Source organism: Cygnus atratus, chromosome 5 (genome assembly GCF_013377495.2).
Source record: "Cygnus atratus isolate AKBS03 ecotype Queensland, Australia chromosome 5, CAtr_DNAZoo_HiC_assembly, whole genome shotgun sequence".
NCBI lineage: Eukaryota > Metazoa > Chordata > Aves > Anseriformes > Anatidae > Cygnus > Cygnus atratus.
Genome location: NC_066366.1, coordinates 46,201,076 through 46,226,357, shown reverse-complemented (window position 1 = coordinate 46,226,357; position 25,282 = coordinate 46,201,076). Strand labels below are relative to the sequence as shown.

At 36.3% G+C, this 25,282-nt stretch overlaps 1 protein-coding gene and 1 long non-coding RNA gene across 6 annotated transcripts in view; one reads left to right on the top strand and one right to left on the bottom strand.

Moving 5' to 3' along the window:
• FLRT2 (fibronectin leucine rich transmembrane protein 2) overlaps window positions 1-25,282 on the bottom strand; it is a 181,408-nt gene that overhangs the window by 51,664 nt on the left and 104,462 nt on the right. The gene's annotated exons all lie outside the window — the stretch shown is intronic.
• On the top strand, window positions 1,489-4,007 carry LOC118244596 (uncharacterized). The gene is made up of 3 exons (XR_004777597.2): window positions 1,489-1,603; window positions 2,633-2,773; window positions 3,552-4,007. It is a non-coding gene; the product is annotated as an uncharacterized LOC118244596 (long non-coding RNA).

Genomic DNA, 25,282 nt, shown 5'->3' with positions numbered 1-25,282 from the left:
AGCTTCTCATGGTAATTCACAATGAAAAGAAATGTGAAGTTGCGAAACATAATCTTTTTAAGTTACCCCAAAAGCACATATGGTGGTGGCAAGAGTAAGTACTTTACCAGTTCAGGCTTCTAAAAGAAAATATATCAGCAAATAGAAACATCTACCCTAGAAAAAGGTGGAGCCTGAAGATTTTGGTTGAAGATGAAGATGTGAGGTTAACTGGTGTTAAGATAAGAGGAATTTTATTAGCTGCCTTGAATTCAACATAAAGCCTTCCTGACAGTTTACCCTTGCTTGTAGAGATGCTTAGCAGGACACATTTATAAATCTCACACTAACATGAACAACAAGCTGAACTAAAAGTGATGAATAAATTAGATCAACGAATTTAGTCACTTTTACTATTTGCTTTGCAACCGGATTAAACCGTGTAGCTGGGGAACGGGGAGGGTGGGGGGTCAATAAATAAATAAATGCTGGAATTTTGGAACAAACTTCATTTTCCTTTGCTTATGTGTAATGAAACAAGTTTCAGGAGTCTGTGGTACAAAACAAGAGAATAAGTTATTCATTATCAAGTTACTACTAAACGTAACATCATTCAGTTTTTATGCTCTTATGAGCATTACCATAAAAAATAAAATAAAATAAAATAAAATAAAATAAAATAAAATAAAATAAAATAAAATAAAATGGCTTACTCCTGCATGCTCCTTTTCTCTCTTAAAGCAGCAACATGTCATATCATCTAGTTAATAATTTAAATTTAAATCTGTTAATAATTTAAATAATGATTAAACATTATATTTTCTGTTTGGAAATGAAAATTGGTTTGTCTGTTGTTTGCTCTGAGGTATTTATTGATACAGTTTTCTATATGGAGAACCTTTTCTTTAATTGTGCTAGGTGTTGGCCAGACTTTTTCTTTCCAGAATGATTCTTCAACTTCAGAACATTCAAAAGCAATAACTTATTTTCTGGTTACCTTATCATAAAAGTAACACTTCTGTAAGTACACATGCTCATAGTACATGTGGGCTGCTCTAGGAGCTGATCCTACTGTGAGACTGAGACAGCATACCACTGATATCAGGAAGTCTGTGATCACAGGGATACTCTGGCTTCTACCTAATTGTGGTCAGATGACACCCTTGATACTTTTAGATAAAGCAATTCCAATTTAATGAGGAATATGAGCTGAATTAATGAAAGGGATAAGAGCTAGTTAATTTAATTTCAAAATGTAATAATAATTTGATTTTTTTTTTTTATGTGGACAATTAAGGGCAAAAAGAGTTATTTGTATATGTTGAAAATAAAAAATCTTGTTTGTTTTTGTGCTCTACAAAATTACTTCCACAGAAGTAATTGAGGATTCATAATGCTAATTTTAGACCAATTTTCCACTAACTTTACTTGCTTGAAAGAATTTGTGATAAGAGTCTGTCTAAGGGTTATCCTTCTTCACAAACAATAAAGACATGGTTCACCTTCTCTAGGTGACTGAGAAATGGTGGTTAGGAGAGTGAAAACTGAAATATGACACTGACATGTAGTACGTCTGTGGCCTAATTGACAACCCTGAAAATGTCTTCGTAGCAATACAAGTGAGGTAAGAAAAAATTCTTGGCCACAGGGTCATTGCAGTGCTCCTTGTTATTTAGAGCTTAAAATGAATCTGATGATCTGATGTTTTTCTTTACACTTTTGGATTTTGCAATAAGGTATATTTCCCCTCCCCCACCCACCCCCACCCCCCACCCCCCTTTTTTTTTGAGGGGGGAGGAGGGAATCACTAAAAATTAGGATTTTGAAGATTCAAAACACCAAAACGCATACACACACACACACACACACACAAAAAAAAAAAAAAAAAAAAGCTACCATTATCTAAAAGTGCGGTAATTTTAAGTTTGTATCATTTGTATCATTTGTATCATGACCCTCTAAGTCATATCCTTAATATTTTCAATCCTTAATATTAACGTTATTTTTCTCTAGCAGAATTGATGATACATACTATAATCAAAGTAACAATGCAAGATATGCTATTCCCCTTTAAAAAAAAAATACCAGAAAATTATATCACATTACGAAAAAACCTTACCAGTAGTTCTGTGCCCTAGACTGACTATACAGAAAATATATTGTTTACAATAAACAAATTACGTAAAATCAGATGTTAATTAAAGCATTAATAATGACATAAAGTGTTATTTAATTTGGACTTTTTTCCAGCTCTGTGTAAAGAGAATAAGTTTGTTGTTCATGTATTAACAGGGTAGATTAGACCGCTCTTTAAAGTAATTAATAATTCTTATCCACCTGCCCCAAATCATAAAAGATCCTTGAGATCTGTTTTATTTCAGCAGAATCTTGCCTTCCCCAAAATCTCTAAAGGCATATCCTGATGATTAAATGTTTGTTTTTTACTCGCTTTCTGCTATCCTCCTTGGGTATATGGAGAAGATGGAAGACAAGATGTGGGAGAAACTATGATTCTCTTAGGATGGGAGAATGATCTTAGTTCCTATCTTAGTTTCCACTTTGGAGGGAGTATCTCATGAGGCATTCTTTCCTGAGTAACCAGAATCATTCACTGCATATTACAGTCACAGCTGCTTCTGACCCTCTCACTTAGTTGATTGCCAGGTGACAATGGTTCTTCAGGACGTTATCCAAATTCTTTGTCCAGAAGCGGAAAATTGTGGTGATTGTCTGACCAGAGAATTGGCCTCCCATATGACTTATACCAGTTCCCAGAAGCTCACTTAATACACACGTAAGTACTCTGAGGTCATATTCCTATCAGTGGACGCAGACATTGGCCCTAAGGAATTTTTTTGCAAGTGAATTCCACTGCTGAATCCCTGCTAACTGTTCTTACTTACCACAATGGCTTACAGGCTTTCAGGTGAGACCAGACTAAAAATGGGGCCAAGTAGCCTATCCACACCTCTGAGTTTGTGAACTCTAGAAAAAGGGACAAAACTTTCCTCTTGAACTTCACCAGCAGTGTAGTTTTAAATTTCCTGACATAAGGAATATTAACTCCTCAGACAGCACTGCCCTGTAGCCTCTCAGGGATAAAACTAAATTGTGCCTCAAAGATAACCTTTGGAGAGCCTGGCTGACCCAGAACCATCCAAGGGTGTACCGTCTCCTGATGACAACACCACAACAGCAACTGTAGAAGAATCTGGGGCAGCTTAAGGGTCCTAAGTTATTGGCATATTTTAAAAAGAAGATATTCTGTCTCAATATGAATTCTTTTCCCCTATATAAGCTAGGAAAAAAAAAAAAAAAAAGTTAAGTCATTGTTTAGAGAGACATATCTAATATTGTTTAAAAAGAAAAAGGAAAATGAAACAAAACAAACAAAAAACACCAGGCTCTCACAAATACGAAATTTTTAAGTCATCAAAAATTTAAATAAATAAATTATTCAGATTCATGTTTCTGGTGTATAAGAAACTTCATGCAATTTTACAAAACTAACTGCTTAAATTTTAGATCATGTGACTAAATGCACAGTTCAAATGCTTCTTAAACTCCAACAGGCTTGCTGCAGTGACTACTTCCCTAAAGAGCCATGTACCAGCGTGCGACAGCCCTCTCAGTGAAGAGCCTCTTCCTGATGTCTTGCCTAAACCTCCCCTGCCTACCAGCTTGACACCATTCCTGCAGGTTTTCTTAACAGATAGAATTTATTGAGATAACTTTGTATGCTACATCTTCAATAGTCCATTAAAAAGGAAAAAATAGAAGAGAGGCCTGCAAGCTATAAGCTCCTGGTAAGGTCCCTTTCTACCAGCTCAGTTATATCATCTTGTTTTAGAAAAGATCTTTATAATGTATAAATAAACAACAAATATATGTCATTGTTGCTTTTCCCTCAAACTGCATTTAGTTTTTAGTGCTTCTAATGCTATAAAATATCTCTATAAATTTTGTGTGCAAAGGCTATATTGAGTTATATTTAAATTAGGGTGCAGAGACAACATGTTGAAAGACAATGCAGGATACAAAAACACTGACAGTTGTGCTAACGTTTTGTGCTTTTAGGAAACAAATAGATTTGATTACACTTTCTGAAACAGTTCCATAAAGTTATGACCAAAATGAAATATTTTAATAGAAATACCTATGTGTAACAAATTTTTATTTGCAAAATAAAAAAAAAATCTTAAAAAATCCAAAATGAGCAATGAAAATAGAGATATCTGAATTATTCTTAGGATAAGATTATTTGATTTTTCATTTTAATCTCCTCTCCTCTCCTCTCCTCTCCTCTCCTCTCTTGTCCTATCCTTTACACATCAGGGTGAAAGATAGATGAAAATGAAAGATGAAAATTAGATAAATATGACACACTAAGCAATCCCTAAACACCAGTAAATTAATTAAATGGTGGAAAAACAAACAAACAAACAGTATGGAAAATAGAAAAGTGGAAATATATCCCTGAGCAAATAAAAAAGGATACAGACCAGTATTACACAGATTAAGAGCACAGTAACTCACTATTAATACAAGAGAGAAGAAGTTTCAAACGGAAAAAAAGCTTAACAAGCAGAAAAAGCAAACCAAGCAAACCAAGGAATTCATTCACATTCCTTGTGAATTCCTTCAAATTCATTTGAATTCCTGTGAACATTCAGGTAGGTGTTTAACCATGAGCCCGGGGAAAGCAGAGTTCACCACATGGAATGATTTCTTGGGAAGATAAATGCCATCACTCCGAACATCCCCTCCTTCCTCCTTTACCCCAGTATTATTGCTGATCATGGTGCCATATGGTATGGGATATCCTGCTGATCAGTCTGGGTCAGCTGTCCGGGCTGTGTCCTCTCCCAGCTCCTGGTGCACCCCCAGTCTCCTCACTGACAGGGGAGCATGAGAAGCAGAAAAGTCCTTGGCTCTGTGTAAGCACTGCTCTGCAACAGCTAAAAATGTCGGTATATTATAACTGCTATTTACACCAAAAGTCCAAAACACAGCATCATATGAGCCTCTACAAAGACAATTAACTCTCTCCCAGCAAAACCATGACGTCCCATCCACAAAGTGATAGAAGCAATAGATAAATAGTAGCGTAAATAAAACATAAACAGGCTAGATACATTAAGCAATGGCTATGATTAAATTTATTCTCGAGGTCTTATGGGACCATAAAAATGGCTGTTTTTATTGGTGTGTTGCAAAGGCCTTCTCTGTATTTGATAATATTCAATAATTTAATTAACAGAATAAGTTTCACCTAAAATTTGCATTGTGAGATTCAGACACTGAATCACCAAAAAGCAATAAAATGATAAATAAGTCTAAAACACAGAAGAGGAAATTCAATGAGAATTATTAGAAGGGAACTACAATGAGGAAAAAAACAATCAAACAACCTTATAAGAAAGAATATCTTAAAAATGGAATATGTTGATGGGGAAATATGGCTAGGCATTAGCAAAAAGTAAATGGAAGTTAAACAAGATACACAAAAAATGAAAAATGTGTCAATGGAAGCGTGCTTTTGTAAAATTAAATAAAACAAACATAAGCTAGAGATGATGCACCAAAAAAAAAAAAAAACTAGAGAAGATAAAAAAAAATCAGTGTAATGATGCTTTTGTAAAATTAATTAATCAAACACAAATTTCACTCTACGAAAGAGGGGTGAATTTGTAGTAAGCCAGTCTATCACAACTTTCTCTTTTCAGCCCAAGTGAGACAGCAGGTACAGTATTCTTTCCAGCTTTTCTCTTGAGGCTAAAATATAGAAACATTCAGAAAAGAACAGTTTAGAAAACACAATCTTTCAGGAAAATATATATAGTATATATTGCATATATATAGTATAGCAAACATATTTAGCATATATACCATAGACTAATAAACTAATAAAATGTGGCAAAAAGTAATGTAGAAATAATTGATCCTGCCTCATTTAAGAGAAGTAGAGTATTTGACGTCATGGAATCCTTCCATTCTAATATTTCTTTTATACTAATGCTAAGATATAATATTTTTACTATATTACATTTAATCTTAAGCACTTTATCAGTTTAGCAAGCAAAGTATTTGTAATACTGTTCTTGGAGGATAACCATATGCAGAAAGAAAATGTATTTATTTCTTCCAATTTCAGGAAGAAGAAAAGAAATCAAATAATTACTGATCTAGAAACAATATATCTTCTGAGATTCTAATATAGCGAATAGGAAGCTGTACAAGATATCCTATCTGAAAAGCAGAAAGCAAAGACAAAGAACTCTCAGAAAACAGACAGAAAGAAAGAAAGAGAGAGAGAGAGAATGAGGGAAATAGAGAGAGAGAAAGAGGGAAGAAAGGAAGGAAGGAAGAGAGAGAGAGAGAGAGAAAGAAAGAAAGAAAGAAAGAAGGAAAGAAAGAAAGAAAGAAAGATAAGACTGATACATGTGGATTCTTCTGAACAACCTACTAATCTTCTTTCCTGAAATGTTAAAGTGTTAGGGAAAGGAAAGCTGTTTTTTCTGTTCCTGTCTGGTTATTTTCTATCCCATATCTCCCATCTGCAAGACTGACTTGTAGGAATTTGCAGTATCAAGCATTTTACAAAAATGTGGACTCCACATGTGTACTGGGGAAACACAAGGATGGATTTTGCTTCCCTGACATCAAGGTTCTCTGATATTCTTCCAGCTACCTGTCCTCCCTCATATATAATGTCACTTTTGGTACTGTGTAAAAGCAGCTGAAAAAAGATAGCTGCTTCTGAGAGTTGAAGTATACTTAATGCTTCATTCACTGTTATTGACAGTGAAGCTTAAGGAATTACTTTTCCAGTGATAAATCTCTTTTTTTTTTTTTTTTGTTTTCTTTTTTTTTTTTTTTCCCCCTTTTTCCTGGCCCTGCATGGTTGGCACAGTGAAAAAATATACTCAAGAGTACTCACATTTCACTTCTCCACTTTCTGTATACCCTCCCCACATTCTAATGATGAAACTTGTTTTAGCTGCTCCATGCTGTGGTTGCACCTGAGCTGGCAGCCTGGTAGAATTCCTTCTGGCCAGGCCTTTTATCTCTTCACTGCTGCTCTCTGGGTTTCCCAGTTGGTTGCACTTTGTAGCATGATGTGCTACAAAATGACACATTTGAATTGCTCAACCACTTTTAAACCTCCTGGCTGTGTGTAAATGAGTTGCCTTACTTAGACAAGTGACTGTTAATGTATTCATATCAGACATGAAATGTGTGTTGAATCTGAAAGACGTACATAGAACAACCCTTCAGAACCATCAGAATGTATAGTAATAATAACTGAGACATGGAGACAGCCTTCATCTCTCTCTTGATTAGAACAGAGGAATGGTCTTGTGAATCTTTGAATTGTGTTTCTTATTTATTCAAAGTGTGACTTCGATGCTTTTCTTAACCTGTTCTCAGTTTCTTTCTACTCATCTTTACCAGAAATCATTTTTTTTTTTTTTTTTGTGATGAAAATGGGGTTTGTTTACTAAACACTGACCAGTAAGAAACTTATCAGTCTAGAGCTTTGATTTCTCTTAGTTAATTCTGAAATGAAATATGTTTATAATACTCATATTCCAAATTCCGAATGTATCTAATGTCCATGGATCTAATGTCCATGGATTTGATTTTGAGCCAATTTATAGTTTTTTTATTATCAAAATATCCAGAAATACCAGCTATAACATACTGAAAAATTACAATACATCTTTTACACTCCTCCTGGTTTTAAGGTATCTCTTTTCATATTTGTATTATTTATATATAAATTATATGTATATATACGTATGTATGTATGTATCCTGGAGTTGCTCTGGACATGAAGCTCTTGACTGAACCACCCACAAATTTAGTTCAAAATATACTTTAAACATCTTGAGATCCAGGAAAGGCAGAAATTATGCATGCATGCTGTTTTGGGGAAGATCAGGTGAAGGACAGGTTGGCAGTGTCCATATATAAATAACTCATGCATCTTTGGATTTGTTCACATCGTCAGAATCCATTAAACACAACCGATCCAAGGCAGCAGGACCATTGTTAAAACTTCTGTGCACAAGTTCAAAATCAGGATTGCTATTGTCTTCACATGTTGTGAAGTCCACTATCAGAAGTGCAATGCCAGATGAACATAACTGTATTGTTTCTAAACATCAACTGCCCTGCACTTTTATGAGCTATTAGATACTAGGACAGCTAAAATCTACATCTAACATCAAAGAGGTTTTAATTTAAATATATATTTATATTTTAATAACTCTTGCTGAACAGATATTGCATCAAGTGACAGGATATCGAAGCAGCACTCCATATAATATGAGATTTGACACACATGCACAAAAAAAAAAAAAAAAAAAAAAAAAAAGGATGAAGTGTAGGTCTCTGATTGCCCTGAAATCAATATTATCAGTATTAAAACACCCAATACCTTCTACAGGAGCAGATTAAGTACAGTGCTGTTCACATTTCTAAATCCCACTCATACCCACTCATAAGTTTTTATATATCTGAGAACAAAGAAGTATAATATTCTGATGACTATTCAGTTACTCCAGGATTTCCTCTGATTTCATTTGCAAAGTATATTTATCCAATAAAATATACATTCAACCTGTTTGCCTGATGCTCAATAGCAGTGTAATTGAAATGGTGACCAAATAGGTAATTAAACCCTTATGAGTATCTCAGGTGATTTTAATAAATTTCTCTTCTACTTCAAAAATGAATTTTTATAAAATGCTTCTATCTTTAAAGTTGCTTTAAAAATCCTTTAGGAGTAAATATTGTTGAATCACCTAGTGATATTCTAGGTCAGACAGTCAGGGAATGATCACACATCCCTCACTGACAAGACTATAATGAAAAAGTGAATAAATAAATAAATAAATAAATAAATAAAACAATTAGAAAAGAGCTGCAAAAAGTACATAACCAAACACTATAGATGAATTATACCCTTTTTGCTACATTACCTGCAGCATAGACAACTGTCTAATAGATGCTTACTGACATAGCTGGCAGGACAATATTCTTAATAATAATACCCTTTTTAGTAATATTTTTCAGAATGTGAAAGTTAATTTCATGATATGGACATGAATGTAGATACAAACCCTAAGATCTTAGCTTTCCTCATGCTGAACAGCAATATGGGAATTAACAGAACAAAATAGAATGAAGTGTAGTTTGAATATGGTACAAGGGGCCAAAGAAGTACCACCAGAAGAATCAGGATACTTTCGTGAAGGAAAAAGAGTGATGCAAGTGATACATCCCATATGGATGGAAACAGATCTGATGTAAAAATATATTGCACATTCTATCCAAGATACCTGTGTAATATAATCCCATTATATCAAGTTAATTAATCCCATGTGAGATGTTTTATCTTATCATATGAGAGGCAGAAATAAATCAGCAGAAGGACAAACTATTGTACCTTCAGTTTATGCCTGTGGAATATGGGTCACAAAACCAATCATATCCTGGGCAGAGAAAATTGCAATCATAAATAATATTCCAGTCAATGTCCCTCACACAGGAAATATGAAAGTCTCAGAGAATGTCAATAAAATAATTGAGTTTGAACATAAACAGGGTGAAATTTCAACAGAATACTGAAGACAGAATTAGACAAGATCTAATTATGAAGTTTTAATGGGAATATGAATCTGATTAATTACATTGTAAAAATATTAAATAGAAAGTATCAACTAAAACTGTCTTCTGAAACTTTTACTGATTGGGAAGTTACAGAGCAAAGGAGAAATTGAGTAAAAAGAATAAAATTATAGAAGTTAAAATAGAACAAGAGAATTATTCCATCAGACTGGACTGTCACAAGTTTACTGTCCCTAAAGAATGCATAGGATAATCTTTTTAATTTTTTTTTCTCTGAACTGATTTTTGTCTGCAGAGGACTCCTCTCTGCAAAGGCCAAAACCACAAAGAGTGAGGACTGTACAAGTAAGTGATAGAGCGCACAAAGCATAAAATTAAATCAACATGCAGTTTGGTCAATCTCCTGCAGCGTAATCAGCTTCTTATGTGGAAGTACCCCAGGCTGCCTCCTCTTTGGGAGTGTCTTCCAAGATGTCTGCAAAGAATCTGCTGCTGCTGCAGTCTGATAGCAAAGCATTTTTAGGTCTGTTCTGTAGTTCAGCATCATGACACATGAATACATCCTCCTGACAGAAAAACTGATAAGACATTCAATAACACTTTATGTCCCACTTTTGCAAGTAACTAAAGCTATTAGAAAAATGTTATTAATACCTTTGTATATTCCTGTATTTTGGGGGTTGTTTGGTTGATTGGCTATTTTTTCCTGAAATATGGTGGTACATGATACAAACATTTGGCTTTTCCACTCATATCATCCACTCCACCTATATAAAAAATATGGCACTTTTTTACACTTAAATAAAATTGCACTCAATAGGTTTAACTTATCTTAGTCTTAATAATATAAAATTTGTTATGTAGTCATATCAACTTATTTTGTCTTTCTCACAGACTGCTTTAATTAATCAAAATACATATCCATAAATTAGTGAAAATAAGAAGACCAAGGGCATCTATGTTCAACAAGAAAAGCTTCAAATAATTTGACTAAATGTCTGTACGTTTAGAATCAGTACCAAACAAAGCCTTTCAGGATGGTACTCTCTTATTATGCTGCAGTTATAAAGCAAGAAAACCTTGACCCTCTGCATTATTTTTCAAAGGTTGGCAACATTTCTTGAAAGAAAATCTGCCATTATTAACAGTAATAATGGTTGTATCTTGCCTATATTTCAGATTGATTTGTAATCACATTCTTTTATCTCTATCAAAAAGAGATTACTTTTAAAGTCTTCTCCAACATTTCTGTAGAGTTGTTTACAGCTGTGCAGTTGTTGTACTTCAGTGATAGATGAGGTAATTCCTGTTTATCAGTTGGGTAAGCATTTTGAGAAGAAAGATGTTGAATAAAGATACTATTGATATATTTATTTTGAAAGGCCATGTAATAGAGCTTCAAGAAGTCATATAAATTTGAGTTGAATAGCTATTAGGTCATCTGGTTTAGTTCAGCCACAAATAATTCAAATGAGTTTTGCATTATTTCTATTGGGAAATTTCCCTTGGGAAATTTTTCTGCAGACATAAATTTCAATTATACAAAATGTATCCTGATAGTCAAACTAAATTTTCCTTCACTCAGTTTCATCTCACTCCCTCTATTGGGTCTTACCAAGGTACCTAATGTTCTTTTGAAGAAAAATAATCTCTTTCTTTATTTTTTATTTTATTTTATTTATTTTTTATGCCCAGAAAGATGAAAGTAAGACTAGAGCCCTTCTTAGTAAGGATGAAAAAGGAAAAGAGAAAGGCAGATAAGCAATTCACCAATGACCTCACTGACTGATTTGAAAAGAAATGATAAACTGTAATGAAACACTAAGCAAACAGAATGCAGATAGACAACATTAAAAGCAAGGGATTAAGGTTAAGTTTTGTTGAGTCAATGACATCAATTTGAAAGGTAAATATACTTCTTCTACATAATTTTCCTTCATCTGCATGTCATTGATTACTTGATCTTTACTTGTATTGCTGGAAGCCAGCCATGAAGAAGTTAGGATGTGAGAAACCAGTGACCCCATTTTTTTTTTTATTCTCTAATCAGTATTTGACACAGGTACATGCATCCAAAGTAATTTTCCATACATCTTCTAATAAATTATCCTGATTTTCTACTGCATCTTCTCTCTCCCTCTTTCTCACACACATACCTCTGCCTAGTTCATCAGCCCTTAATGTTTACCAGTTTAGAACCGTGAACTTCTCTCTGTCATGGTAACAGCACAGCTCTGGATTCATCAAAGAATGAGGGGTATATGTCATGGCTTTAGGGCTTCTTTCAGTCTGGCACAACATTATAACTGTTGTTCCGTACCCTAACTGCTTTTCCAGGTGAGATGGATTTAAAAAAAACAGTGCAATTGTTATTAAAATATATTGTAAGAGGATCTACAACAGCCTTTTCCCCTATTATCTGAGCCTCCATGTTACATTACAAATATTAATTTTTATTCTTGTCCCCATTACCTAGACCTGCTTAGGTTTGTTGCTTGCAAAAGTTAACTCTTATATTGCATGTTTAAATTTCATCTTGTTTCCCTGTAAGCATATTACACTGCATTTTTCCAGGGTGAGTTAAATATCTTAATTCAGTTAAATAGTCCCACTGAGGTCAATTTTCAAAAGTTCTCAGGTCTCATGTATGCATCAATATTAACTTTCTAGATTTTCTAAAATAGTCATGGAGCCAAAGTTTGCAATAATCTTCTCAGTGAGAAAACTTGACTTTTTTTTGTTTGTTTGTTCCTTGGATAATTGTGTCTGAACCCTAATTTTTAATTCTCTCTAGTCCATTAACTAACTTTAAGCCAGAGGTTCTTCAGTCTCCTAGATTTTATCTTGATATGTATGTACAACACCATAAGATTTATCTTGAACCATATAATCTTTTACCATATAATTTATCTTTTATTTATTTATTTATTTATTCAAATACTTAATTAGTATACTAAATAAACTTGACTCCTAGCTGATTTTTTCATGTTTCTGCTTAGCTTTATGCACTATCACTCACTCTCTATTTTTGGTCATGTTTTTGTGTCTCATGTTTAGTCTAAGGCTAAAGATTCTCTACCAAGTTGACTACGAGTACTTTTTGACTTCAGTCCATCTAATGGCAACTGCTAGTACATTTTCCTAAATGTCCAACTGTAGTGGGTTTATGTGGCAAGGTTTTGGTAGCAGGGGGCCTTAGGGGTGGCTTCTGTGAGAAGAATCTAGAAGCTGCCCCATGTTAGATAAGGACCCCACTGTTGACCAGAGCTGAGTCAATAAGCAATGTTGTTTGCGCCTCTGTGAGAGCATACGAAAGGGAAAAAAAAAATGCTGCTGCACACAGCAGCTGGGAGAGCGAGATGAGTGAGAAACAGCCTTGCAGGCACCAAGATCAGTGAAGAAGGAGGGGGAGAGGTGCTCCAGGCACGCAGCAGAAGTCCCCTGCAGCTTGTGGTGAGTACCATGGTGAAGCAGACTGTCCCACTGCAGCCCATGGAGTACCACAGTGGAGCTGGGTTCCACGCTGCGGCCTGTGGAGGATCCCCTGGTGGAGCAGGTGGATGTGGCCTGGAGGAGGCTGTGGCCTGTGGAGGACCCCCACTGGAGCAGACTCCGGGCCAGACCTGTAGCCTATGGAGAGAAGCCCACGCAGGAGCAGGTGACCTGGCAGGAGCTGCTGCCCATGGGGGACCCAGGTTGGTGCAGTTTGCTCTTGAAGGATGGACCCCGTGGTACGGACCCATGTTGGAGCAGTTCTTGAAGAGCTGCTGCCTGTGGGAAGCCCACGCAGGATCAGTTCGGGAAGGACTGCATCCCGTGGGAGGGACCCTACTGCGCAGGGGAAGAAAGTGACCAAGGAGCGGTAGAGAAGTGCTACAGACTGACTGCAGCCCCCATTCCCCCATTCCCCTGCACCGCTCAGGGGGAGGATGTGGAAGAGGGCGGATGGGGGGAAGGCGTTTTTGGTTCCTTTCCTTTGTTTCTCACTTCTCTAGCTTGTTAGTAATAGGCAATAAATCTTACTACTGTCTCCCTACTCTGAGTCTGTTTTGCCCACCACAGTAATTGTTGAGCGATCTCCCTGTCCTTATCTCAACCCTTGAGCCCTTTGTGTTTTATTTTCTCCCCCTCCTCAAAGAGGAAGGGGGAGTGAGAGAGCGGCCGTGGTGGAACTCGGCTGCCCACCTGAGCAAAACCACCACACCAACTCTTTCCTTAACACTCACCATGTCTAAAATTAGTATTTATACCAGTCACCCAAAAGCAAGCATTGAGAGCTAGTAAATATGGAACCCATCTCAGGCTGCACATGCTCCCAATTGTTATTATTATTGTTATTGTTATTGTTATTGTTTTGTTATTATTATTATTATTATTATTATTAATCAAATAGATGAATTTGATAAGACTGGATCCAGATCCTGGCATATTTCATTTCATATGCATGATTACTTGCAAAACACTTCTTTTTAAAAATCAGTTATAGCTAATTAAAATTTAGTAACTTAGGAAGCAGAGGCAGCTGTTTTTAGGTTAAAAGAAATAAAGCACTTGAAAGTCTGCTAAATTTTAGTCACTGCTTACTGTGAACTTTGAGTTGATCTGTCAATACATTATTCCAGGTGCTGTTCCTTAAGCCATACCAAAAGAGCTTTATGCAATAGTACAAAATCCTTGGACTAGTATGGGTCACAAAACAGCTTGGGTTCAACTAGTTCAGCCTAAATCAAATATTTGATGTGATGTTGGACTGCAACAAAACACAGCAAGTTCTTGACATAAATGTCACTAAGTAGTTATAAGCAATGACAGTAGCTTTCCTGAAGCTGGAATCAAAATGCGCCATGATCCCAGAGACAAAGGACTTGGGAGCTGCGTTCTGCTAAATTTTCTCTGGAGTACAGAAGCTAAACAGGGTTGAGCTGAGGAAAATTACAGCAAGAAACCTGTTTACAGATCCAGACTCTTCTGAACAATTTTTGACCAAAATTTTCAGGACAGATTCTCCAAGTTACTATATTAGGTAGAGAGAAACTCACTGTAAATTATCACCATTTACCTGTTTCTTCTTTTCTCAAAATGAGAAAAATAACTATTATAGAATCTTGTATAACATTTTGACACAGTATTTATCAAATTGTATTGCAGTTCAGGTGACTTTTCTCATTTTAACACCCGGTCTTTTAAGAATTTCTGTGTGCATTGATCTACACTTGCATTACAAGCTGTGTCCAGTTTGCTCATATATAAATATATTTTGTGTTATTTGGTCTGGGAAGCCAAATGTGGTCAGAAAATGCAGAATGTCACATCACTCCCTTGGGTACTGCTCGTCAGAGAAACACAGATGTGTTTCTAGACACAGACGAACTTTGACTATATGCATCACTGTAGCCAATATCTTCAAAGGAGTGAAGGTATATTAGCTGTCACTCTACAATACCATTGTGAATACTAGCAAAATAACCTTATCATCTATTTTTTTAGCTGAGGAAAATGGTTTAAAATCACCATGAAAATAGTATTTTTTCCATCATATATAGCCTCTACCTTGTTTGTTGTATGTGAAAGCAAACAAGGTTTCAAAATCAGAATTCAAAAGTGTATGCAAGAAGCAGAAAGCATCTGAGAAATTAATTCTACTTGTATATTTATTTAACCTTGGTGATAACTCTGTCCATTTCAATGTATTAAACTTCAAGGCAGTAGTAATATGTTTTGACTGGTTATAGCTGTGGGTTATAAAGGGTTAGCTTAGAAATGTTGTAAATGGTATCAGTTCTTCACTGTGATGTCAAATAATACAGTATACAAGAATCAATATATATCAATACAATGTATATCAATATATATCATATATATCAGTATATATCAATACATTATAGTGCATTTTTATAGTGAAATCATCTATTTTTCTTCTAACAGGGAAAATTTCTTTTTTGTAAGATAGACAAGAATCTACAGAAGCATATAAGCAGAGGATAACCATTCAAGGCAATGGCAATTTATTATTCACCCTCTTCATCTAACCTAATGTATATGAATGCCAGATTTGTCTGTTATCATTTAACATTGCTCAAAGCCCTGGAAATTGTGTGTAGTGACTTTGAACAGAGATACCCTCTAGTGGTTACATTTTCAATATAAAATGGATATCATTTGCTTCTCAGAATGAAGTATTTGCTTAAGAACTGAAGAGATTAAAAGAGCATTCTTTCTTTTCCTTTTTCTATCAGCAAAGGGAAATAACCTTGGGTTTCTCTGATCTCTGACAATTGCATTCCTTCTTTTATCACTTCAAGTACATGCTATGAGGCTTCCTAGTCTCTTGGACCTGTTCTGGACAGATATGACAAAAACGAGCCTCCTGAAATAGACATACAATCACCTCTTGGCCTGTTTTCAGTGAAAATATTTTTGTCTTCTTTTCCTTCAATGTCAATACAAAGTGGATTGGATATAAATTATTGCAGAAATGTTTTTTACAGTTGAAGCAAAGGGCTCGCATCCAGGGCATTGGATTATACTCCGAGGTTTGTCAATGAATTTAACCTTTGACTATACATTTAAACATTGCATGCCTCAGTTCGAAAGAGGTTTAATAATGCTTGCTTCACTCACAGCATTTTTCTGAGTGTTACTTATGTATCTTTTTAAGTCTCTTAAGTGTGAGCAGAAAGAAGCACAAGTCCACACCACTGCCTGTAGTTCCTGTTCAGAGATGAAACTGTGAAGAAATGTGATAAGGCATCTTTTTCAGGATATACATATTCCTGAGGCTGAGACTATTCAGAGAATCTAATCTACCTCTGCTACATCCATAGGCAATTTAGTCTTTTCTTGGACCATCTGACAGTAATTATTTCAGCATCCAGCAACACTGAAGAAAAAGATTTTGCAGAAATTATGTATTTTCAAATAACATATTAAAGTTATCACAGGAAAACAAATATCTACAGGTCATTGGAGTGGCCAGTGTACCCCAATACTTGGTGCCCTACAGGTACTATAATGTAGCTTGATTAAAATAATTTTTCACTTTGATGTATTGCAAGTACAATACACACATTCACTTAAAGTCTAAATGTAAAAACTAGTTACCTTTGACATCTTCTCTGTTTGCGAAAATAATGTGAAAACTTTTAATCTACAGTTATGGGTGATCCAAGGATATCACCAGACAGAGATCAGTTATTTGTGCTATTCATAAAGTTTGAGGGGAAGACATAAAAATATGGGAGAATGGAAGGAGGAATAAAATTTGTGTGATTGGAAAGGAACCAAAAATATCAGCCAGTCCTCTTTGTACAGGGCAAAAAAATAACAAAAATATGACAACTCCGTCTCTTGTCTGGCTAGGTAATCTATAGCAGGTTATAGATTAGGTATAGGTTAGATAATTTAAATATATGTGTGTATACTTCTTTTTTTTTTAAAGTTTGATAACTATTTTAGAGAGTATTATTTCTGAATTTTAATCTTGGACATCCTATCCTATGTGCATATGTTCATTTGAGCTGTACTTTCATGTACATTGCATTCATTGTATGTGCCCGTTTATTGTCAAATATGTATAGTTACCCACCAAACTGAGACTTCAGGAATCAAAAGGAATTATTATTGATATGTATAGTAATTATTTGCTATGTACTATCATGAGCTTAAAAAATAACAACAACAACAAAATGGTCCTTAAACAGGTTAGCTCAATTTCTCTTTTAAAGCTCCTCTACTATTCTGCACCAGAATAGTTCTCAGACACAAGATTTCAGGAAAAAAAAAAAAAAAAAAAAAGTAGAAGGCTAACATTATTGAAGCCCTGTGCTTCTTTAGATCATATTTTCTTTTTTCTTTTCTTTTCTTTTCTTTTCTTTTCTTTTCTTTTCTTTTCTTTTCTTTTCTTTTCTTTTCTTTTCTTTTCTTTTCTTTTCTTTTCTTTTCTTTCCTTCCCTTCCCTTCCCTTCCCTTCCCTTCCCTTCCCTTCCCTTCCCTTCCCTTCCCTTCCCTTCCCTTCCCTTCCCTTCCCTTCCCTTCCCTTCCCTTCCCTTCCCTTCCCTTCCCTTCCCTTCCCTTCCCTCCCCTTCCCTCCCCTTCCCTCCCCTTCCCTCCCCTTCCCTCCCCTTCCCTCCCCTTCCCTCCCCTTCCCTCCCCTTCCCTCCCCTTCCCTCCCCTTCCCTCCCCTTCCCTCCCCTTCCCTCCCCTTCCCTCCCCTTCCCTCCCCTTCCCTCCCCTTCCCTTCCCTTCCCTCCCTTCCCTTCCCCTTCCCTTCCCTTCCCTTCCCTTCCCTTCCCTTCCCTTCCCTTCCCTTCCCTTCCCTTCCCTTCCCTTCCCTTCCCTTCCCTTCCCTTCCCTTCCCTTCCCTTCCCTTCCCTTCCCTTCCCTTCCCTTCCCTTCCCTTCCCTTCCCTTCCCTTCCCTTCCTCTTCCCTTCTCTTCCCTTCTCTTCTCTTCTCTTCTCTTCTCTTCTCTTCTCTTCTCTTCTCTTCTCTTCTCTTCTCTTCTCTTCTCTTCTCCTCTCTTCTCTTCTCCTCTCTTCTCTTCTCCTCTCTTCTCTTCTCCTCTCTTCTCCTCTCTTCTCCTCTCTTCTCTTCTCTTCTCTTCTCTTCTCTTCTCTTCTCTTCTCTTCTCTTCTCTTCTCTTCTCTTCTCTTCTCTTCTCTTCTCTTCTCTTCTCTTCTCCTCTCCTCTCCTCTCCTCTCCTCTCCTCTCCTCTCCTCTCCTCTCCTCTCCTCTCCTCTCTTCTCCTCTCTTCTCCTCTCTTCTCTTCTCCTCTCTCCTCTCTCCTCTCTCCTCTCTCCTCTCTTTTTTTCTTCTTCAGCAGTAAATTGTGAATGTGTTTATCTCCATGAGAGAGCTGAGTGTGGTACAAGTTTTAGCCACTACAGACAAATCTATTTGCTATCAGTAATTGCATTGCCTGGAATGGTAGAAAGTGCTCCTCACTGTTTTACAACTGTCTGAAGGGCATTCTATATATTTCTGTATTCTGTATACATTCAGCTTTTTATGCTATTTTATTTCATTCTTCATGTCCATCAGATTCTTGAATATCAGTCAGGGTGGAAAGTACTTCCATTATAGCAGACCTCCCCTAGGTAAAACACTCCATTACCAAAGCTACAATGCATTAATTGTGCAATAAAATGAGATTATTCTTCATATTTTTATGAAATGCTGGAGCTGACGTCTGCTCTATAAGACAATGTGAAAGGATGTGAATGGATCAGGAAATACCATCATATGTTCACTTTGTGGGATTAAAGCGAATTGGTATAAGCCAGTATCAATCCAGAAGCCATATGTGTGTTGCTAAGCCTATGCTAATAAGACCTGCTGAGAGGCTACAGAGTTAGCATGCAGTTTATACTCTCACTTTCAGCACATGAATCACGCCTTTGGAGTGGCTAAATGGAGTGGCTAAAGAGCTCCAAAGAGATAAGTTTAACCTTTGAAATAATTTTTTACAGAATCACAGAATCGTCTAGGTTGGAAGAGACCTCCAAGATCATCTAGTCCAATCTCTGACCTAACACTAACAAGTCCTCCACTAAACCATATCACTAAGGGCTACATCTAAATGTCTTTTACAGACCTCCAGGGATGGCGACTCAACCACCTCCCTGGGCAGTCCATTCCAATGCCTAACAACCCTTTCGGTAAAGAAGTTCTTCCTAATATCCAACCTAAACCTCCCCTGGTGCAACTTTAGCCCATTCCCCCTCGTCCTGTCACCAGGCACGTGGGAGAATAGACCAACCCCCACCTCTCTACAGCCTCCTTTAAGGTACCTATAGGGAGCGATGAGGTCTCCCCTGAGCCTCCTCTTCTCCAGGCTAAACAACCCCAGCTCCCTCAGCCGCTCCTCGTAAGACTTGTTCTCCAGACCCCTCACCAGCTTCGTTGCCCTTCTCTGGACTCTCTCGAGCACCTCCACCTCCTTTTGTGGGAGGAAAATATGTATATGAGAATTCATGCAGAAATTTCTGTCATGGGAAAGACAGGTAGCAGCTCCTGCTGCAAATACTGTTTGGGATGGAATTCCCATAGCAGCTCTCGTTTAATTTGGACAGCTTTTTCCCAGCCTTACTCTCACTCAGATCTTTCCCTCTCCTATTCCAAATCTAACATTTTCTGTGGGCAAATTTGAGTTTGTGGTGAGGGATGTGAGGGAAACAAGTCCTGAGGTTCAACCTTCCATCAGGATTAGGTCTTGGATTAGGATTTTGGTTGAGAGAGAGAAAGCCAAGAGAATGTCATCTGGAATAGGGCACAAAAGAAGCTCCCAAATGACATTTATTTTGCAGCTGACCCACTCCTTCGGCATTCCCTTTCCTGCTCCAACACAGCAGAAGTTCTAGGGTTTCTATTCTCTCAACTGTAACCGTAACTCTAACCCTAAAGCCAAACATACAGAATTTAGACCTGCAGTTCTTGGCACCAGGCCATGCAGGCCTTCTTGCCTGCCTGCCTGCCTGCCTTCATTCCTTTTCTCCCTCCCTTCCTTCCCATCCCCCTTTCTTTCTTTCTGTCCTTCTTTCTTACATATGAGTATTTTTATCTTTCATTTTATAATTATTTCATAATTATTTCAAATCTTGACAAAATTATTCCTTACAAAAAGTTAGTAAGTTCTTACACTAGCCATTAAACATGATTCATTTAACCACTGCAATATTAAAACTCTGACTGGATAGTTTAGTTTTGCTATTGTGGAGGAAACATGCTCGTTTTATTACCAAGACATAACTGGAAAGAAGATTTTATGAAAATATAATTAATTGTACACTTGAAAGTTCATCCTTTAATAAAAATAAACGTATATTAGTAAGTCCATAAAGAAAATCATTAGTGACACTTTCAGATGTTCTTAAAACCACTATTCTAAAATGCAAGTATAATGCATTTAATCTGAAAGACACAGCAGATTCCTTATTCCCTGTGACAGAGGAAAAACCTTCAGAACTTTATGTGGTTACCTCACTGTTTGAATTATGAGGTGTTAAAGAAAAGAAGCTTCATAAATTTTAGTCATTGTAGTTGCTCATCAACTATCCTTCAATGTTTCATCAAAATAACTCATTTTTCCAGGGTTATTATGATGCTTCTTTTATTCCCAGAAATAACTATGAGTTTAGGAAAACTTTTCAGTTCTTTCCATTTCTCTTTTTTCCCCCTTGTCATCATGAAAGTGTCACTAGAGGATATTAATAAGATAATAGCTCAAGAAATGGCGGAAACATAATTAGTACCCAACTTGTCTATTAAGAAAGAACTCAGAATTGCTAATTATTCCCAATCAAAATCTTTGGTAAAATTAATCTTATTTTCACAGTGTCTTGAAACCCTCAGTTCTAACCACACAATCTTCCACCGTTCTTTTACTCCTTAATAGAAATAAGTTGCTGGATGTATATGGCTGATTTCATTTATTGTTGATTCAGGGTAAGAATCTTGTACACTTAAACTATGAGCAGTCCAAGAAGTCAAAACATAAGGAGTTAAGGTATAGTAAAGATTTCCAAAGAAATATAGTCCCAAAATACATTGGCCCTGATTCTTATTTACGTAAAGGCCCCTTTACACATTCTGGCAGCAAAAAGAATAAAGTGTATTAAATATAATTTATGACTAGTCTGTGCTGCCAGAACTGTGTAAATGAAAATCAGGTCCATTATGTTGAAGGTATGTTTTTTTTTTTTTCTTTCAGCTCTTGCAAAGTATATATGAAAAAACATTTCTTTATATCTTTGTAACTCTTACACTATCCTTTCCAAAAAATTATTAATCAATGCCAACAGCACAAATCTAGGGTTAAAAGCCAAAAAAATATTGGAGTTAAAATAGAGAAGAAAAGTTAAGTTTATCCTCTTTTAAATGTAATAAAAGATAGGTACATTTTATGAAATGCAATCAATTAAAAATACCTCACTTGATTTTTCTTTCTGTATTCTGAGAAGCTGTGATAGGGCATGCTAAATATCAGAGAGAATGGTTTTGGAAGGGGAAGAAAAGGAATCAACTGACACATGGCTGGCAGAAAACCAAGCTTGTGACCAGTCCTAACTGTAAAGCAGCTATAGATGTTTCACAATGAAAAATGAAAAATATGGAATAAGTTATGTTAAGTATTATTTATAGTTCATTTCTTTTGAAGAAAATGCATTATGGAGGTAAATGTTTAAGTGTTTTGTTGTTGCTGTTGTTGTTTGTTTGTTTGTTTTTTGGATTTGCTCTGATAAGACATGCTTGTTGGACAGAAAATTCCAGTGAATTGCACTGTAGTGCCTCTGTCCCTTACAGGTAACTGCAGACAAATGACGAGATTTCTGTTTGACCACAGTTCAGTTTCTGGGCAAGTTGCACATAGCCTGAATTCAAGGACTTGTATTGTCTGCTTTGAAAGTCCTTTCTCTAGGCCTTCTCTTACCTGCATTTCTAGGCCTTGGCCTTGCACCATTTAAAATTTCTTTTTCCTTATTTTTATGCCAAGATTCCAATGGATTCCAGCTTCTCCTTCTGCAGTAAAATGCACTTGATTTCATTCCCATTGGAACCTGAAGCCACAGAAAACAGAAGATGGCTTGCCTTTTTAAGAAACGTATTTATATTTTTCTAACTTAATTTGTGACTAAATGTCACAAGTCTTCTATTCCAAGTCTGTGACATTTTGAAATTTCATTGTTATTATCTTCAACCTATAGGAACTGAAAGTCTTCAGCTCTCCTTGGCAGTGTTTTCATACTTTGAGATTATTCCAGTCAACTCCCCAAAGCAGTGAAGTAGTGGATCCTGTTGGCAACCTTGGTTTGTACCCCTGTTGGAAAGAGAACAAAATCCTGTCTCTGCCCTCTCTCTTTCTTTAATTCACTTTCATGTCTTAACTTTTCCTTAACCCCAGTCACCCATTACTCCTATAGCCAGTACTAACAGACTCCCTGTTCTTACAAGCACTCTTTTGGGACAACTATCTGCCCAGGAAGCTCAGATAAGTTTGGACAGAAAGGAAAGTTTTCTCCAGTCACTAAAGTGGGCACCATAGTTTCCTGGATTCAGGTATAATGAAAGTGAGTACCTGGCTTGTTTAACCTGTTAGTGGCTTGTGCTTTTCTGCTTAACCAGCAAAGGATGAAGTAAAACTTAGATTCTTAGTCCCATAATCCTACTTGAATTTTCTTCTGATATTATTAGAGATCTCATAACACTGAGTGAAAAATAGATGCTGCCAACTATCATGCAAAGAATGTGGAAACTTTTCCTCTTAACACAAATGTTTTTTATCTTCACAGACAGACTCACAGAAAAAAAAATCTTAAATGTCTTGGTGGAAAGCCAAATGGCAGTGTGAGGTAAAGGAGAATGATTAATAGTCAGACCAAGAACATAATATTCAGACATAGTTATTAAAAAAAAAAAAATAACTTTATGTGTACATGTAAATCAGGAATATTTAATATGTAGAATCCTCTTCCAGTAACATATGGAAATTGTACTAATATGATACTATTTTTTTCTGTCCCCCTTTGATAATTTATAAAAAAATATATTTTTTTATTGCTTTTAAAGTTCCTACCTGATTATATTTAAAGGACTGGGATACCAAATGTGCCTGCATATCAGTAGCTGCTACTATCGCTACTTGTGTTTAATCCTCCAAGAAGCATATAGATATGATTGGACATTATTTCATTCAATATGGAATATTTAGTTGGCCGGTTTCCAATGTATTTCCAGTTAGACTTGCAAAGTGTTTACATTCAAACAAATTTATTTATCTGTATTTCAAATTATCTTATTTATAGTAGTTTGTATACAGTACGCATTTCTTAACTGCAAAACATAAAGGACTTTAAATTACTTTAGTGTAGTCTGCTTGAACTTTATTCCATTTTAATTACCAAGTTGATTCAAAACCACTATACAGTAGAAGTCATTTAAGCTCACATAAACATGTATATGATTGAATAGGTCTCAGATGTTTTGAATGGCCAAAAGTTCACAAGCCATATCCACCACTGCAATTTTCCCTTTAGCTGACAGAACTGATAAAGACCTAGGACTGAATGGCTGAGGACCATGGTTTCCCATATCGCTTTAACATGTTTTGCAAAGTTTCTGAAACTTAGTGAAAGTTTTTATATAAGCCGGTACTGTTCTCTTCCTAGAAGCAGATTGTCCCAATAATTCTTAAAAAAAAAAAAAAAAAAAAAAAGCTAAATTCCATCACAACTCCTCTCTTAGTCCCCCTCTTCAGAAGAAGTATTCTGGAAAGAAAAAAAGGCTCATAGGTTGAGATAAGGATAATTTAATTAAAGGGAAAAGGAAAAAAAAAAAAACTAGCAAAGGACACGTGTAAGCACAGAGAGAGAAACTAAAAAAATATTCTCTACTTTCCATCAATAAGCAAAGTTTGACCACTGCCTGGGAAGTGGGGCCTCTACACATGTAGTGATTGTTTGGGAGGACAGACATCTTCATAACGAGAGTCCCCTCTCTCCTTTCCCTTTCCCACCTTTCATTGACGAGTCTGACACCATATGGCATGGAATATCCCTTTGGCTGGTTTAAGTCAGATGCCCTGGTGATGGCGCCTTCCCCACTTCTTGCCCTCTCCCATCCTACTGGCTTTGCGGGGGTCGGAGGGAGTCTTGGTGCTGTGCCAGCACTGCTCAACAATAGACAAAACACTGGTGGCATACCAATGCTATTCTAGCTACAAGTGCAGAGCACAGCACTATATGGGCTACTGCAGGGAAAGTTAACTCCATCCCAGCCAGAGCCTGTAATATCATTCAGCAAAACATTTGTCTAATATGAAATATTACATAAGTTGGGTCTATGTACATAACAATTTTGACTGATGGTTGGGAACAGGATTTTTACCATTGATCAAAATTTCCCTGGCTTACCCAACTTGTTTTCAGTGCACTTCAGAATGGTTTTCTAAATTATATTATATTATTCCTATTTTTGCATTATTGGTCCACACATAAGGTAATTCACTGCTGTCTCCATCCCTTGAAAACATAGAAATCTGCTCATTGACACACTATTGTGTTAAGCACATCCCAGAGCACAACCAAGACACACAGCCACGTAGACAACTAGTAGATTTAACCAGAATAAAGGGCACGAAGAAATGGTGAGACTATTGTTGACGTAATGGGTGGTTTTCACTGAGAGTCGCAGCCTGAGATTTAAAGACTCTTGTAGGCATCATGGTACAAAATAGTTTCTAGTGAGCAATAAATGCTGAGGTAGTTTTCTGAATCTATATAGAGTATATTTTATAAATATAAAGATCAATTTGGGAGAACGGATGAAAGGAGGTAGCTGAAATATGAACACTAAAGGTCAATCCAAGGTCACCCAGGAGGACAGTTGCAAACACAGAGACAGTCTGGTCTGCAGAATGTGTCCTTGCTTCAAATCCATCAGGCCACATTGCAGAACTTTCCCATGACCTTCACACAGGGAAAGAGAAATAATCAGAAGACCTATCAGAGCAATGCTAAGGTGATAAAAGACTTCTGTTTCAGTGACATAATAGATGCCACACCTAATAGAGAGAGAGAGATGGAAACCTGGAAATATCAGCAAAGTGAGAATCAGAGTACTGAAAACTAAGTGTGAACCCAAATCAACCTATTTATTCAACAGTATTTGAACAGT